Source organism: Rhipicephalus microplus, chromosome 2 (genome assembly GCF_043290135.1).
Source record: "Rhipicephalus microplus isolate Deutch F79 chromosome 2, USDA_Rmic, whole genome shotgun sequence".
Lineage (NCBI taxonomy): Eukaryota > Metazoa > Arthropoda > Arachnida > Ixodida > Ixodidae > Rhipicephalus > Rhipicephalus microplus.
In genome coordinates, this window is record NC_134701.1 from 27082076 (window position 1) to 27096725 (window position 14650).

General features: G+C 44.1%; 1 protein-coding gene across 6 annotated transcripts in view; it reads right to left on the reverse strand.

Annotated features, from left to right (window-relative positions):
* The window catches only part of LOC119169167 (DENN domain-containing protein 2D), a 647735-nt gene that overhangs the window by 515422 nt on the left and 117663 nt on the right, over positions 1-14650 (reverse strand). The window lies entirely within an intron of this gene.

Consider the following 14650-nt stretch of genomic DNA (forward strand, 5'->3'; position numbering starts at 1 on the left):
CACGTGTATTGTTGGTCGTGTTGGAAATGCGCACAGGAGACGGTGATCGGTGGTTGGAAGGACTGTCGGCATAACGGTAGTAACCTCGAGCATATGTGTCGTCTCGTTCAAAAGCGGCATAACCACGACGTTCATCTTGCTGCCTACGTCGACAGACCCGGGAAATGTGTCCTCGAATTCCACAGTAGTAGCAAATAGGACGTGGGGCCCGCCAGGAAGAATGGTAGGTAGGGTTCGGTGGACGGGCGACTAGAGGTGCGAGATGTTCGTGATCAGGTACAGGTGGTGGTGCTTGAGACGGTGAGGGTTGCATTGCAGCGATCTGTGCATACGAAGGGGTTTGGGCGCATGGTGGAGCACGGTGAATGCTTTGGAACGCTGACATTTCTTCCCTAATAATTCCACGCAGATCGCTAGAGGCGGGTTGAGCGGGAACGTTGTTAGAAGGAGGTAAAGTGTAGGCTTGCAATTCCTCACGAATTATGTCTCGAATGATGGATCGGAGCTCCATACTGTTTGCCAGGGGGTTCTCAGAGAAGTCGGGTCGTAGACGGATTGACTGCAAGGTATCAAGCCGCTGGCATACCGAGACGACGTCAAAAACCATCGAAGGGTTGTGTGCGACGAGGGCGTTGAAAGCGGTAGGTCCGATACCCTTCAGAAGGTGCCGGACACGATCACCTTCTGGCATGGTGTCGTCGATACGGTGGCAAAGTGCAAGCACATCCTCAATATAGGAAGTGTAGGACTCACCGCAATGTTGAACGCGTTCTGCCAGTTTCTTGCGAGCAACTTCTGAACGGACGGTCGGTGTACCGAAAATGCGTCGGAGCTGGTCTTTGAAGGAAGACCAATCGCGGAAGTCGCTCTCATGGTTCAGGAACCACGTCTTGGCAACCTGAGAGACGTAGAACTGGACGCGCGCTAATTTCGATGCCTCGTTCCAGTTGTTGTAGACACCTACGCGGTCATAGTTGTCGAGCCAGTCTTCGACATCTTCGCCAGGCAGACCGGAGAAGATTGGAGGCTCCCGAGGGGGGTTGTTGACCGGGCTAGGGTTGGCGGCTGGTGGTTGCGCCGGCGAGTGGTTCGGTTGGGCTTGCTCTTGGGCCATGGTGCTCTGCTGGCGCAAGCGACGTCCCGAACGGAGCTCCAGGAGCTGGCTTTGGATGGAGAGAGGTCGAAGAGATCGGGAAGCACCTTCCACCACTTGAAATACAACGGTGCAGCTGACGCTTTATTGAAGCAACAGCAAAATGGCGCCGATCATGAAGAGGAACAGGCCGAAGACTGATGATGGTTATTGATAGATGAGGAAGAAGACGTACAATGAATTCTCACAATATATATATGCAGGCATGGTGGTTGAGTGGCCGTAGCGTTGCATATAGTTCAGTAGATCCGCCGTGACCGGTCACAACGTGGTTTATTTCGACGTTTCGGCCAAGAGTCTGGCCTTCATCCTGATGAAGGCCAGACTCTAGGCCGAAACGTCGAAATAAACCACGTTGCGACCGCTCACGGAGGATCTACTGAACTATATATATATATATATATATATATACCGTATATATATATATATATATATATATATATATATATATATATATATATATATATATATATATATATATATATATATATATATAGTAGAGAAAAGAATCGCGCAGACCCTGATAGAATAGGGAATAGAGAATAATGACTTTTGGTAATTTGGCACTGTATATTTTGACTAACGTTTTGTCTGATGGACCACACTTCGTCAAAGTACACCTTCATTGTCTACGTTCATTTTTTTTTGTCATATATTACCACTTATGTATGTGTGTGCACAGGGGGTCGGTGCTTTGTCAGGCTTTTTTTTGCTTTTACGCTGATCCCCTAGCCAACTATGTATGCGGGTTGTGTTTAAAAAATTATATAATATATATACTGTCGAATCTCTGTGATATGATCACAGCTAATACGAGTTACGGGATGGTGTGAATTTTTCTGCAGTCTCAGTTTTTCCTCGGTGCTGCACTTTCTTTTAAGCCCGTAACAGGCATGAGCGTCCATGAGGCGCACCTAAATGGTTTGGAACAGCATTGAAAACTCCTGCACTTAGTCCAACCGCACGTAGTTCAAAAACTGTAGGAAAAGTTGCAAGGAACCGAATGAAGGAACATGTCAACACTCTATTCCTTAGAAACAACCGTGCCACCTCGAGTCAAATGAAATGCACAATAAGTATTAGTTGTAATTTTGAACTTTTGAAGCAGCACAAAATGGATAAGACAGATGTTTGGGCTAGTAGGTGATTGGGAATCAGCATATGTGCACAGTGCAAGACTACGAGTAGCTACAAGGTAACTACAGAAGAAGAGACAAGGACAGAAACAGTGACTACAGAAGAAGAGACAAGGACAGAAACAGTGCTCTTTCTGTCCTTGTCTCTTCTTCTGTAGTTACGTCGTAACTACTCGTAGTCTTGCGCTCTTCTTCTGTAGTTACGTCGTAACTACTCATAGTCTTGCGCTGTGCAAATATGATGATTCACAAGATGGATAGATCTTGCACATGATTCACCGGTAGGTCATGCCCCATATAGCACAAACATATATTTATTGAGTGCGTCGTGAGTCTCCAGTGGGTCATAGCGTTTAACATCACACAAGTATTCTCCTGGGTGTATGTATCCTCCTGCAACAAAAAGTTATACCTTTGTAATCAAGCACAAGTCCAGACCCACTGATGACCCATGACGCAGTATTAAAGAAGCAATTACAGCTTTCGCTATATTAAATTATGGCATAAAACAACACCAAGTAGAAAGGCACAAAGAAAATTGAAGGACATCAAGCATCATGTTTGAGAGTGGAACAATGCAGCATTATCAAAACTCACTCACAAACCTGTCAAGCTACAGAAAAGTTGCACCACTTGGCCATACCGCGCTTAAATAAAAAGTTTTCACAGCTTACAGAGGTTAAAAGCAGCACCAATGACAACTACACAGCGGCAAAAAGCACCGCAGGTTAACCGAATAGGTTAACTTGTTTATTTTGCTTGAACCACCGGGCTATTCAAGAAGAGTATTAACGAGGCAGCACTGCAGAGTGCGTTTTGTCGGAATTCTGGCGTCAGAGTGAGCATAGGTATCGTTACTTGCAAGAGAAAAATTTTGTTTGTGACCAAAAAATTGAAAAAGATGCCAATAAAATAAATAATAGAGCCTTCAAATCAAACTGAGGATCGAACCCAGGCCGCTAAAATGGAAAGCAGGTGTTTTACCGCACAGCCACATGTCTGTGGGAAAATACAGTGAAAGCAACTTTCTCTGCTTAGAAATTCAATGGAAGTAACTTGCATGCTTTACAAACACACACGTCTTGTATACGTGCTTCACAATACAAGATAAAATGTTGCAGTAATTATGCATGGTACAAGCATACATTACTATCAGGCAACCGATCATGTGACTATCATAACGACTTTGTGGTTCAAAGTTGGCCACCCATTACAAAAGACACACATGTTACTGCACATATTCCCTTCCCATAGTAGGTGAGCAGCCAGTTTGCAAATACTTCATGTGCATAATTTCGTGTGGTTGAAAGAATGCTACATATTAGAAAGATGTGCAAAAGCTACACTAGCACAAGCCTCTTCTTGTTTTATCGATTACATTGTGATTGTCCACAATTTACAGTTCTCGAATAACATCATACAATAAAAAGTATGCACTTTGTGGTTGAAATACATACTAGAGACAAGATATCGCTATCAAGTAAAGCTTAAGGGTCCCCCAATTTTTGAGGAAGGTTTGATTCCTACCTTGACCAAAGTTTATATAATTTTTTTTAAAAATCTGGGATCAATTTGAGTGCTCTCATTTAACACAAATGAGTATTTTTAATTGATCAAATTTTGTACAACATTGGCCCCTTAGTTGAATTATATGAAAAACGTGTTTTATAATCCTTTTCACTGTAGAGTGAAATCTCGATAGAACGAACCCCACATTAACAAACATTTCAAATTAATAAACTTTTAAAAAATCCCATGCTAACTACTAATAAATTCAATGCAAAATTATTTCACCACTACGTACTTGAAAATACGGAACTTTTCAGAATAATGAGCGTTAACTTAGTTCCACGTTGTATTAACGCCTCAGTACTACGAACTTGTGTTCTGAAATCCATCGCCATCACCGCAGCGGTACGCAAGCAGACGACAAAACGAACGAACGGCTTGCTTATCAGAAGACGCGTGACGGTGTGGCGGAAAAAAAAAACGAAATGGCGACTTTTTTTTCTTTTTGTTAAAACGCCGACGCTGCAGGCACAGAACACCTCTACACGCTGCAGGTTTACAAGCGGGTGCAGAGGAGAGGGCAACAGAGGAGGGCAAGGTCAGCAAGGCAGAGTGGGAGTTTAGGAGGAAGCATGGGCGCTGAAAACCTGAGACAGCGAGAGAGCAGAAAACAAAACGTGGAGAATTTTCTTTTTTAGCACTTTTTTTTCTTCGAAAGAGGCGATGACAGCCGTGATGGTTCGGGTTTTTCTTTAGAGGCCTTGTTTTTTCAGTCATGTTCATCTCTTTTCGGCGATAACTTATCGCGTTCGCAAAGCAAGTCGGTGTTTGCGCTACGGTGATACTACAAACGAGTTGATCTCTGCTTGCGACGAAGAAATGGATGCAGTTTTCGCTAAGTGAGACAATGGATATTCTTCGGCAACTGGAAGGCAAAAAGCAGGCTGTTGTGATCAAAGAACCATATCTCACTACAGGAATGTAGATAAGCTGGCGGCCTTCGCGCTGCAAAGTTTGTGCTGCTCGCGTCAAAAAAAAAAAAAAACAGACTTCATTAAAGTAAATGTGCATTTTTTAGTGTTTACTTGTGCATTTGTTTTTTTCTCGTGAAAAATGAGTTCAAGGACCCACCGTTGTAAAGGTAAGTCGTTTTGGTAGTTGAACAATAAGTATGGTTAATTTTCGAACTTTCAGTATAATGACCTTTCAAAATAACCAACAAATTTCCGCGGTCCCCTGAAGTTCGTTATACTGAGATGTCACTGCATTCAAACAGAGAGTGTAGCTAGTTTCTAATTTAGTCTACCAACACCAGTGACGGTGTGGAATAAGGGCTTTTGCAAGCAGCTCAGACTTTCATTGTTCTTGTCTGTATGTTCAGCCACATATCTCGAATAACTATTCTTCCATTGTATAGGCAGCATCATGACAGGCTTTCTTGAATTCTATGTACCTTCCTTTCATCCAGAAATGTAAAAAGAGACTTTTTTTACTCTCAAAATAACTTGAGAATGGTTTTCTTGCTTCTGAGTTACATATTGGTGAATGAGGGGACCATCACCATTGTGAAAAAGCAAATGCAACCTGCAGCTCCGACTCTGCAAACGTGCATTGTATAAAATAACAGACAAGTTACTACAACTCTCAAGACCAAAAAAGAAAAAGAACCCAGCGGTTCTGCGCTGCTCCTGCGTCGACATGTGGCAATTTAGGGCTAAGCATTGCATACAGTACTTACGTTTTTATCGTCTTCAGTTTACGTCATATTGGCGTAACTTCTACACACACATCAGCGCAAACATTATCTTTAACAGCAACAATAAGTGGTTTCACATTGTTTTCATGCGCAAAAAAAAGGGAACTTTGACGCAATTTCCGAAAACCAAGTTTTGTTTTATCCCCATTTTTTTATGCATATCATGTGTCATCGATGATGAATCATGTCGCAAGAATAAGTTATGGCAATTTTTTCATGACAAGGTTACAGAGCTAGTGAATTTGTACATACCTCGGCGGTGTATAAGAAGCAGAAAGAAGCACAATCCTTGGTTTGACTTTGAGATAGGCAAACTTGTAAAAAAAAGCAACTAATGCTCACAAAAAGTTCCTAAAAAAAAGGTGCAAATGAAACAAAGCTCAAAAGTGTAAACAGAGAGCTTAAGTTAAAACTGAAATAGGCAAAGCATGTCTTCTTTGACAAGCTGAATGCAGACCTTAAGTGTAATCCTAAATTCTTTTGAAAGTATGTTAAGAGCAACCGAAAAGACGACACAGCTATCCCAGACCTCTTAACTGAGAAAAAAACTATAACGGAGGACTTGGAGAAAGCTGAAAATTTAACGTCTATTTTCAGTCAGTGTTTTCAAAAAGGAATGAAAGCTCATTGATGTTGTCTCCTAAATATATTAGCAATGAAATGGCTGAAACCAAAATTCATTATGCTGGTTTGGATAGTCTGCTGCATAATTTGGACATCTCTAAGGCATGGGGCCTCACGGTATATCCTCTCGTGTACATAAAAAGTGCCATGTTATTATTGCACAATACTTATGCATAATGTACAAGTTGTCTCTAGATACACGTGTGGTTCCATAGGATTGGAAAACAGCAAACGTGGTCCCTGTGTATAAGGCAAGAAGCAAAAAACATCTAAAAATTATCGTCCTATATCTTTAATTTCAACCTGTTACAAATTTTTAGAGCACATTATTTATAGCGCGTTATTCAAATATCTTAAATCCAGTCATTTTTTTGCTCATGTTCGGCATGGCTTTTAGATGGGTCATTCATGCATAACACAACTAACTGAATTTCAGCATGACATACTGATTGTGCTTGAACATAACTACATTGTTGATGGATTGTTTCTAGATTTCTGCAAGGCAATTGACACGGTCTCATATAACTTGCTAGATATTAAACTTTTTTCTTTAAATATTAATGCTAAGTTGCAAACCTGGCCCCATAATTACTTTAGTGGTTGTGAACAGCGAGTTGTTCTGCATTCTAAAAAGTCTTCATATTTAAAGGTGAACTTAGGCATTCCACAAGGCAGCGTTTTGGGTCCGTTTTTATTCACGGTTTATATAAATTATATAGTTGATGACATAAAATATTGCATAAATTTGCAAATGATTGCATCATCTACTGTCACACTACATCAGTCACGGACACCGAATTATTCCAAGATGACTTAAACACAATAGCCCGTTGCTGCTCTACATGGAGTATGTGCAACACTTTTGTGACTGTGAGAAATTCGGTCATTTTTCCGTAGTTTAGAAAACATTGCTATTCATGGCATCCAAAGTATCTGATGTTAATGTTTATAGTATCAAATTGTACAGCAAGGAGCTATCATTCAAACGAAATCATTTGAAACCACAAATTAATAATAGTACAAAAAAATTATCAAACAAACAAAAATACAAAAATTGTAACATGACCAAAGGAGTTTCATAAAATCAGAAATCCTGCTCTGAACACGGTAAAAAAAAAATAGGAATATGCATTTTAAACACAAGAAGCACACATAATTATCTTGTAAAAATAAGCACTGTAAATACAAAAGTCTTTTGTGTACATAGAATAACATTACATGCGGTGTCTTTCATACCACCATGCCAACCAGTTTCGCAGTGCAGTAAAACACAGGTTTACTGTGCATGTTTCACAGAAAATATTTCTTTTCTGTTCTCTTCTATAACTTGAGCAGAAAAAATCGATAGCTCTCACGAAGCGCCACACGGCACACCAGGAAACGCAGTTCCAAGATTCACTCCCTGCTGCCTCCGCGCACAAAATTGCACTCTCTGCAGTGCCGCCGGAAAGTAGTCCCGCCCGAAAGATTTGGACACCCTGCAGATAATAGCCCCTAACCTTCAGAACACTTTGGATCAACTTTGGAGATACGCCGACTATAATGCGGCGCGAACACGAAGCTACACTTACTGGCGGACGACTACTGATGTTTCGGGGCGGTTTGATAAACTCTCGTCGTCCATGCTGAAATCAGAAGTGTCGATGTCGTCTTCAGAGACTGTGCTGTTGTCATCATTTGAAGATTCCAGGACAGATGCATGAGAATTCTCTGAAATTCACCATTTTCGTGAAGTGGTCACACACGACGTCGATGGCATCATTGAAGCTACGCACGCTCGCCCGCACGTAAGAAAAGGAGTTTTAAAATTCCTACGAGGTGAAAAACAAAAACACAAAAGTGAAACTGATAAAATACTTCTCTTTTTACACGTTGGATAGCGTAAGATAGCGTAAGTGCTCGGAACCGGACAAGTATTGGAGTGGTAAATATCGACAACATATTATCGATGGGGATAAATGCGGTCACGAAAGTGTTGAATGTCTTGAAGTGCAATCACGTCAGGTTTGGAAAAGGCATTTTGGAAACCCAGCACACATACAATATCAATGGCGGGGCAGTCACAAAAGTATCGGAGTGTAAATACTCAGGAATTCACTGAAAGGAATCATTACATTTGATGAAAGGAATCATGTTATTGTGTACTATCAAGAAATGTCATTAACTAATGTCATTAACTGTACCGACTTTGTATATACACCCCCCTGCCTCTGCGGCATTGCAGGAACAATGTAAATAAAAATGTAAAACATTCCCATAGACCCACCTGCCACTGTGGTTGGTGTAGTACTTGGCTGCTGACCCGCAGGTTGCGGGATCAAATCCCGGCTGCGGCGGCCGCATTTTCGATGGAGGCGAAAATGCTTGAGACCTTTGTGCTTACATATTGGTGCACGTTCAAGAACCCCAGGTGGTCGAAATTTCCAGAGCCCCCCACTATGGCGTCTCTCATAATCATATGGTGATTTTGCGCCGTCGAAACCCAATAATTATTGTTAGCATTTATATAGACAGTTACCTCAAGCATAGATTCCTAAAGCTAAGTAGAGGGAACTGTGGTGCTGTGATCGTTCAACCACCATGCGAATCATAGATAACACAGAGGTTTGCCAAATCTTTGAACTTGCAGGTTTCAAAAGCCCTTGTGGCAATGTTTATTGCTGTGTTTTTATTTTATTTTGAATAAAAGAATGAACCATTGTGAACACCATGAGTCAGTGAAATCGGTGAACGTAAAAAAGTTAAGGTAGTGAAGCGTAACTGCTAAGCTTTTGCGGAACTTCATCAGGTGGCAAAATGAATTCAGGTCAAACAGAGCCAAAAGAAGATTAGACGAATCCGTCGTGTGCTGCCCCTCATTTCCATGCTGCAGCTCAAGCGCTGTGCACTGCAGCTCCCACAGACACTATCGCGAAAATTCCCTTTAACATGTATTTATAGAAAACTCTAGCCCGTAACAGCTGACTATTTCGATGTGAGCACTGTACACCATGCAGAAAAAGGTTGGTGCCAAGAACGTAATGAGGTTTCTTTGTTCCATGCCTTGCACAACCTTGCAAGAGAATCGCGTAGAATGATGGGCAGCAAAAGTCAGTAGATACTACAGTCAGGGACAAGTGTGACACTTGTGTTGCATACGTTCACAGGTGATAAATACATTAGACAAACTGATTGTGTCTCTAACGGTCAGTTGTAGGAGCATGCCAGTAACAGGCACTGGTGGCAACCTTCCACTACAGTGCAAGCAGTGCAGCTGCAATGCCATGCTTAGCAACATATTCAGCAGTGGCAAAGGCGACGCCAAACAGGAGTGTACCACATGAGTGTGTGCGTGAGTGCCATTTCAGAGTTCTTTACTATAAAAAAGTGGTGGCTGGAATGAATAATGGTTATGTGAGGCACTCTGTTTTGGACTTAGCAGAAAGTTTTAAATGTCACTTGTAAGTAGCCACCTTTGAGCGACTGTTTCTGCTTTGATGCCTGCTGTCTTTCCCTATTTTTCCCAATTAAGTGACTTCATTCACGAATTCCACCCAAACCATTTTCCTATCTACACCAGAGTTGCACGTGAAACTATTCTGGGAAATTACATATATATATATATATATATATATATATATATGTGTGTGTGTGTATATATTGATACGGGACTTTCGTTGAAGTGGGGTAGAGGAAAAAAAAGTGAATGTGTTCTGTGCCAGGCCCGACTTCTGCAACCATCTATCATCCCGCCTGTACAATAAACATCTCTCACCTGTAACATAATTGGTGGAGGTGCTGGGTAACCCCTTGGAGCACCGGACAAGTACGGCCGAAGACACACCCCTGGAGCTTCGCCGGAGCCACAGACTCGCAGGACTTCCGCCGCTACCAGTCATTATGAACCCTGATGGCGAAATCCAACAGCTGCGCCTAACACCTATGGACACCATTACAGGGAACCGCGCCAATTCTCTGGGAAACCTGGAGAGGACGGCGATGAATGGCTCAAGCACTATCGGTGGGTGAGTCTGTATAACCACTGGGACACTACAGACTAGCGCAACTACGTACCACTTTTTCTTGAGGAAACCGCATTGATGTGGTACAAGAATCATGAGAATTTGACTACGTGGGCGAATTTCGGGGACGAAATCAAGAAGTGTTTTGGAAATACGATCATGATGAAGAAGCGTGCTGAGCAGACCCTAGGCCAACATGCTCAAGTCGCTGGGGAGAGATGCACGATGTATATTGAAGAAGTTGTCAAGCTTTGCAAGAGTGTGGACCCATTAATGACTGATGAGAATAAGGTTGGGCATCTTCTTAAGGGCATTGCGGAGGATATCTGTCACTACCTTATCGAAAAGGATGACTTGCAGTCGGCCAATGCCATCATCCGACATTGCCGAACATTTGAGGCCCTTAAAGCTCGGCGCATTTTGGCAAAGTTCGGTAGACTGCCCAACGTCACAACGATCGCAAGCATCGTCATAGTCCCTCCACCCAGCGATCTGGCGGCAACAATACGAGAAATAGTGCGCAAAGAACTTGATCGGCGGGACGCTGCTGCGCCGTCGATAGCACATGGTCCCCATTCTTATACTCCATGCGGCCCCCCGCCTGTGTCAATCAACGCTGCAGGCTTCGTCGACTCGAGGACACCGGTACAGTTGCGTCGTGATCCCTATGTCTGATCTGTGAAACAACTCCGTGCAAAGGTCACCCCCGATAGGGCAGCGTAGCAAGATTATCCCGCTGACCATCTTCAGCAGCAAGTGGGGCGTGAAGCACCTGTGTGCTTTTACTGCAGCGTTCGTGGACATATAGCCCGCTTCTGCTCAGAGCGGCATCGGTCACCTCTGCTGTAGTATCAATGACCCCCGGCATCCTTATGGCCCGCACGTACTTGAAGAGACTATCCCTGGCCACCCAACGGCTACAACCGAACTGACTTCACACAGACCTTCCACAGCGATTCGCCGGCTTCTGAGTGGAGTGTGATGCCACCAGGCTCCTCCCGCCAGCATCGGTCACCATCACCAGGTCGTCGACGTCTCACTTCTCCTCCTCCGCCGGGAAACTAGACGCCGCGGCCGATAAAGACGAGGTCGCCGCACATTTTTCACTGCATACAGATATGCCTCCGCCAGTTTCCATGCTACTGAATAGGGTCAGTGTTCTTATAGATGGTGTCCCCCGTCCGCGTTAGTCGACACAGGAGCAACTGTTTCCGTCATGAGCAGAAATTTTAAGACTCGTCTTGGGAAAAAAGTGATGTTCTCTTGGGGAAGCCAGACAACGTTTCGTGCAGTGAGTGGAAAACCGTTGCGCCCAGTGGGATTTCGTACTACAACTGTTAGTTTTGGCACTAAATTGTTTAAGGCAGATTTTGCAGTTCTTAATTCTACTCATGACGTTATCCTGGGGATAGACTTTCTGATTGAATGTGGAGCCACTGTGGATTGTGCAGCTGGCGAAGTTTTATTGTCTGGTTTTTGTGAAGAGCCAACGCGACGCCAACGGACTATCGCAGTCGTTGATGACATAGTTTTACTAGCGCAGTCGATAGTTCAAGTGCCTGTGGATGTTTGTGGTATCACAGCAGGTAACGTTGACGTTATAGTTCACCCAATCCAGCTGAGCTGTGCGAAGAAGGATGTGGTTGTGCTGCATTGCGTGATTTCTGCAAGTAGTGTCAAAGCCTTGGTATGGGTGGTCAACTCCTCTTTCGAGCCGATTGTACTTCCTGGTGGAATGAGGCTGGCTGTGTTTGAGTTCGACGTCAGGAGCAACGTTAACATTGCAGTCATTAGCAACAACAGGAAAAAAAAAATGCGTCTGATGTGGCTTGTCCTAGCGATCACATACTAATGAATATGGTGAATAAGTCGCTATTGCCAGAGAAGAGACAAGCGTTAGTTAGGATCCTCTCCAACCATGCATCCGTTTTTGATTTTGCACTCAATAGCCGTAGAATTTCTGCATCACCTTCACGCACTCGTCATGCGATTGATACTGGTTCTGCCCATCAAATTCGTCAGAGACCATACAGAGTATCTCCGTCGGAGCGTAAAGTTATTGCTGAGCAGGTGGAAGAAATGCTGTCTAAGAAAGTTATACAAGAGCCGTCTAGCCCCTGGGCAGCACCAGTTATACTTGTAAAAAAAGAAGGCTGGGTCTTGGAGATTCTGTGTAGATTACCGGCGGCAGACGTATCCGCTTCCCCGCAACGACGACGTTATCGATTGTTTGCACTCTGCTTCGTACTTTTCTTCCGTAGACTTAAGATTGGGATATTGGCAAATCCTTATGCACTCTGCCCATAAAGAAAAAACAGCTTTTATAACTCCAGATGGTTTATTTGAAGTTAACGTCATGTCATTTGGTCTATGTAATGCTCCAGCCACGTTTGAGCGCTTTATAGAGACAGTTCTCCGTGGCTTAAAATGGGAAGTATGTTTTTGCTATCTTGATGACGTTGTAATCTTGATTGATTTGTGGGGCTTAACATCCCAAAACCACCATTTGATTATGAAAGATGCCGTAGTGGAGGGCTCCGGAAATTTTGACCACCTGGGGTTCTTTAACGTGCACCCCAATCTGAGTACACAGGCCTACAACATTTCTGCCTCCATCGGAAATGCAGCCGCCACAGCTGGGATTTGATCCCGCGACGTGCGGGTCAGCAGCCGAGTACCTCAGCCACTAGACCACCGTGGCGCGGAGACGTTGAAATCTTTGGCCACGCGTTTGAAGAACACATCGTTGACTTGATGTCGTTCTCACGTGCCTTAAGAAAGCAGCACTTACCTGGAATTCCAAAAAGTGCCATTTTGGTGATCGTGAAACTAGTTCTTGGCCATCTCATAGACAAACATGGCGTTCGGCCTGATCCCCACGAAATCCCTGCGATCAGCACTTTCCCTCAACCACGCTCACTACGAGAACTCAGAAGCTTCTTGGGCCTGTGTTCGTATTTTCGGCACTTTATTCCTAGCTTTGCTGATGTTGCTGAGCCTCTTACTCATCTGCTCAACAAAGACGTACCCTTCAAGTGGACAAAAGAATGCGAGTCATCGTTTGTGCTGCTGAAGCTTTTACTCACTTCTGGGCCTATTCTTTGTCATTTCGGCGCATCAGCCTCAACTGATATTCACCGTGACGCAAGTGGAATCTGTATCGGCATAGTATTAGTTCAGCATCACGCCGCCGCCAAACATGTCATTGCCTACGCGAGCCGTTTTTTGAGTAAAGCTGAGCGCAATTACACTGTTACAGAGCAAGAATGTCTGGCAGCTGACTTCGCCGTGCAAAAGTTTCGCCCTTACATCTATGGCCACCGATTCTCCATCATCACAGACCACCACTCACTTTGTTGGCTCACTGGTCTACGAGATCCAACCGGTCGTCTTGCACGATGGGCGCTCCGTTTGCAAGAATGTGACTGATGTTTGCTTCAAGAGTGGCCGGCGTCACGTAGACGCTGACTGCCTATCGCGACTTACCCTTCCCACGACTGAATGCGACGGCGACAATTTAGACGACTGTCCGACTGCTCTTGACTCCCGCTTTCCAGATTTGGAAGTGTTTCGTACAGAACAACGTGAAGACCGTAGTCTGGCTCCTTTTTTTCTCATGTGCCATCAATAAGCCACATCAGAGCCCATTCGCCATGCAGGATGGCATTCCTTACAAGCGAAATTTCGCTGCAAAGGGGGCCTGCCTACTTTTGGTTGTCCCTAAATCGTTGCGACCCAACGTGCTGCAAGCTATGCACGACGATCCAACATCTGGGCATATGGGGTTAGCCAAGACCTATCACCGCACACTGAAACGTTTCTACTGGCTCCGCATGCATCAGGCTAAAGCTAAATACGTGACCAGCTGTGAGCATTGTCAACGGTAAAAGAGTCCAACAAGTGCGCCGCCAGGATTTCTCCATCCCATACCACCTCCATGTTTTCCCTTTGAGGTCATCAGTATTGACTTGTACGTCCTTTTACACGATCCATCACTGGGAACCGCTGGATTATAGTCTGTGTAGACCACCTCCCTCGGTATAGTGAAACCGCAGCAATCTCTGCCGCAACAGCCGATCACGTTTATGACTTCCTACTATGCTACATCATCCTCCGGCATGGGCCCCCTCGTGCCATCATCAGCGACCCTGGCCGGCAGTTTATAGCCGACGTCGTGGAAGAGTTGATTCATCGGTCTTCTTCGCAGTTTCGTCACGCCACTTCATACCATCCACAGACCAACGGTTTGAGCGTGTAAACAGGACGCTCATTGACATGCTCGCTATGTACGTTGATTCCAAGCAAAAAAAACTGGGACGAAGTTTTACCATTTACGACCTACGCCTGCAACACTGCGCTACAAGAGACCACCGGCTTTACACCCCGTTTTACCTTCTCTACATCTGTGAGCCACGTACTACCCTCGACACAATTCTCCCGTTTTCAAAGCAAGAAAACCTATCCCTTGTAG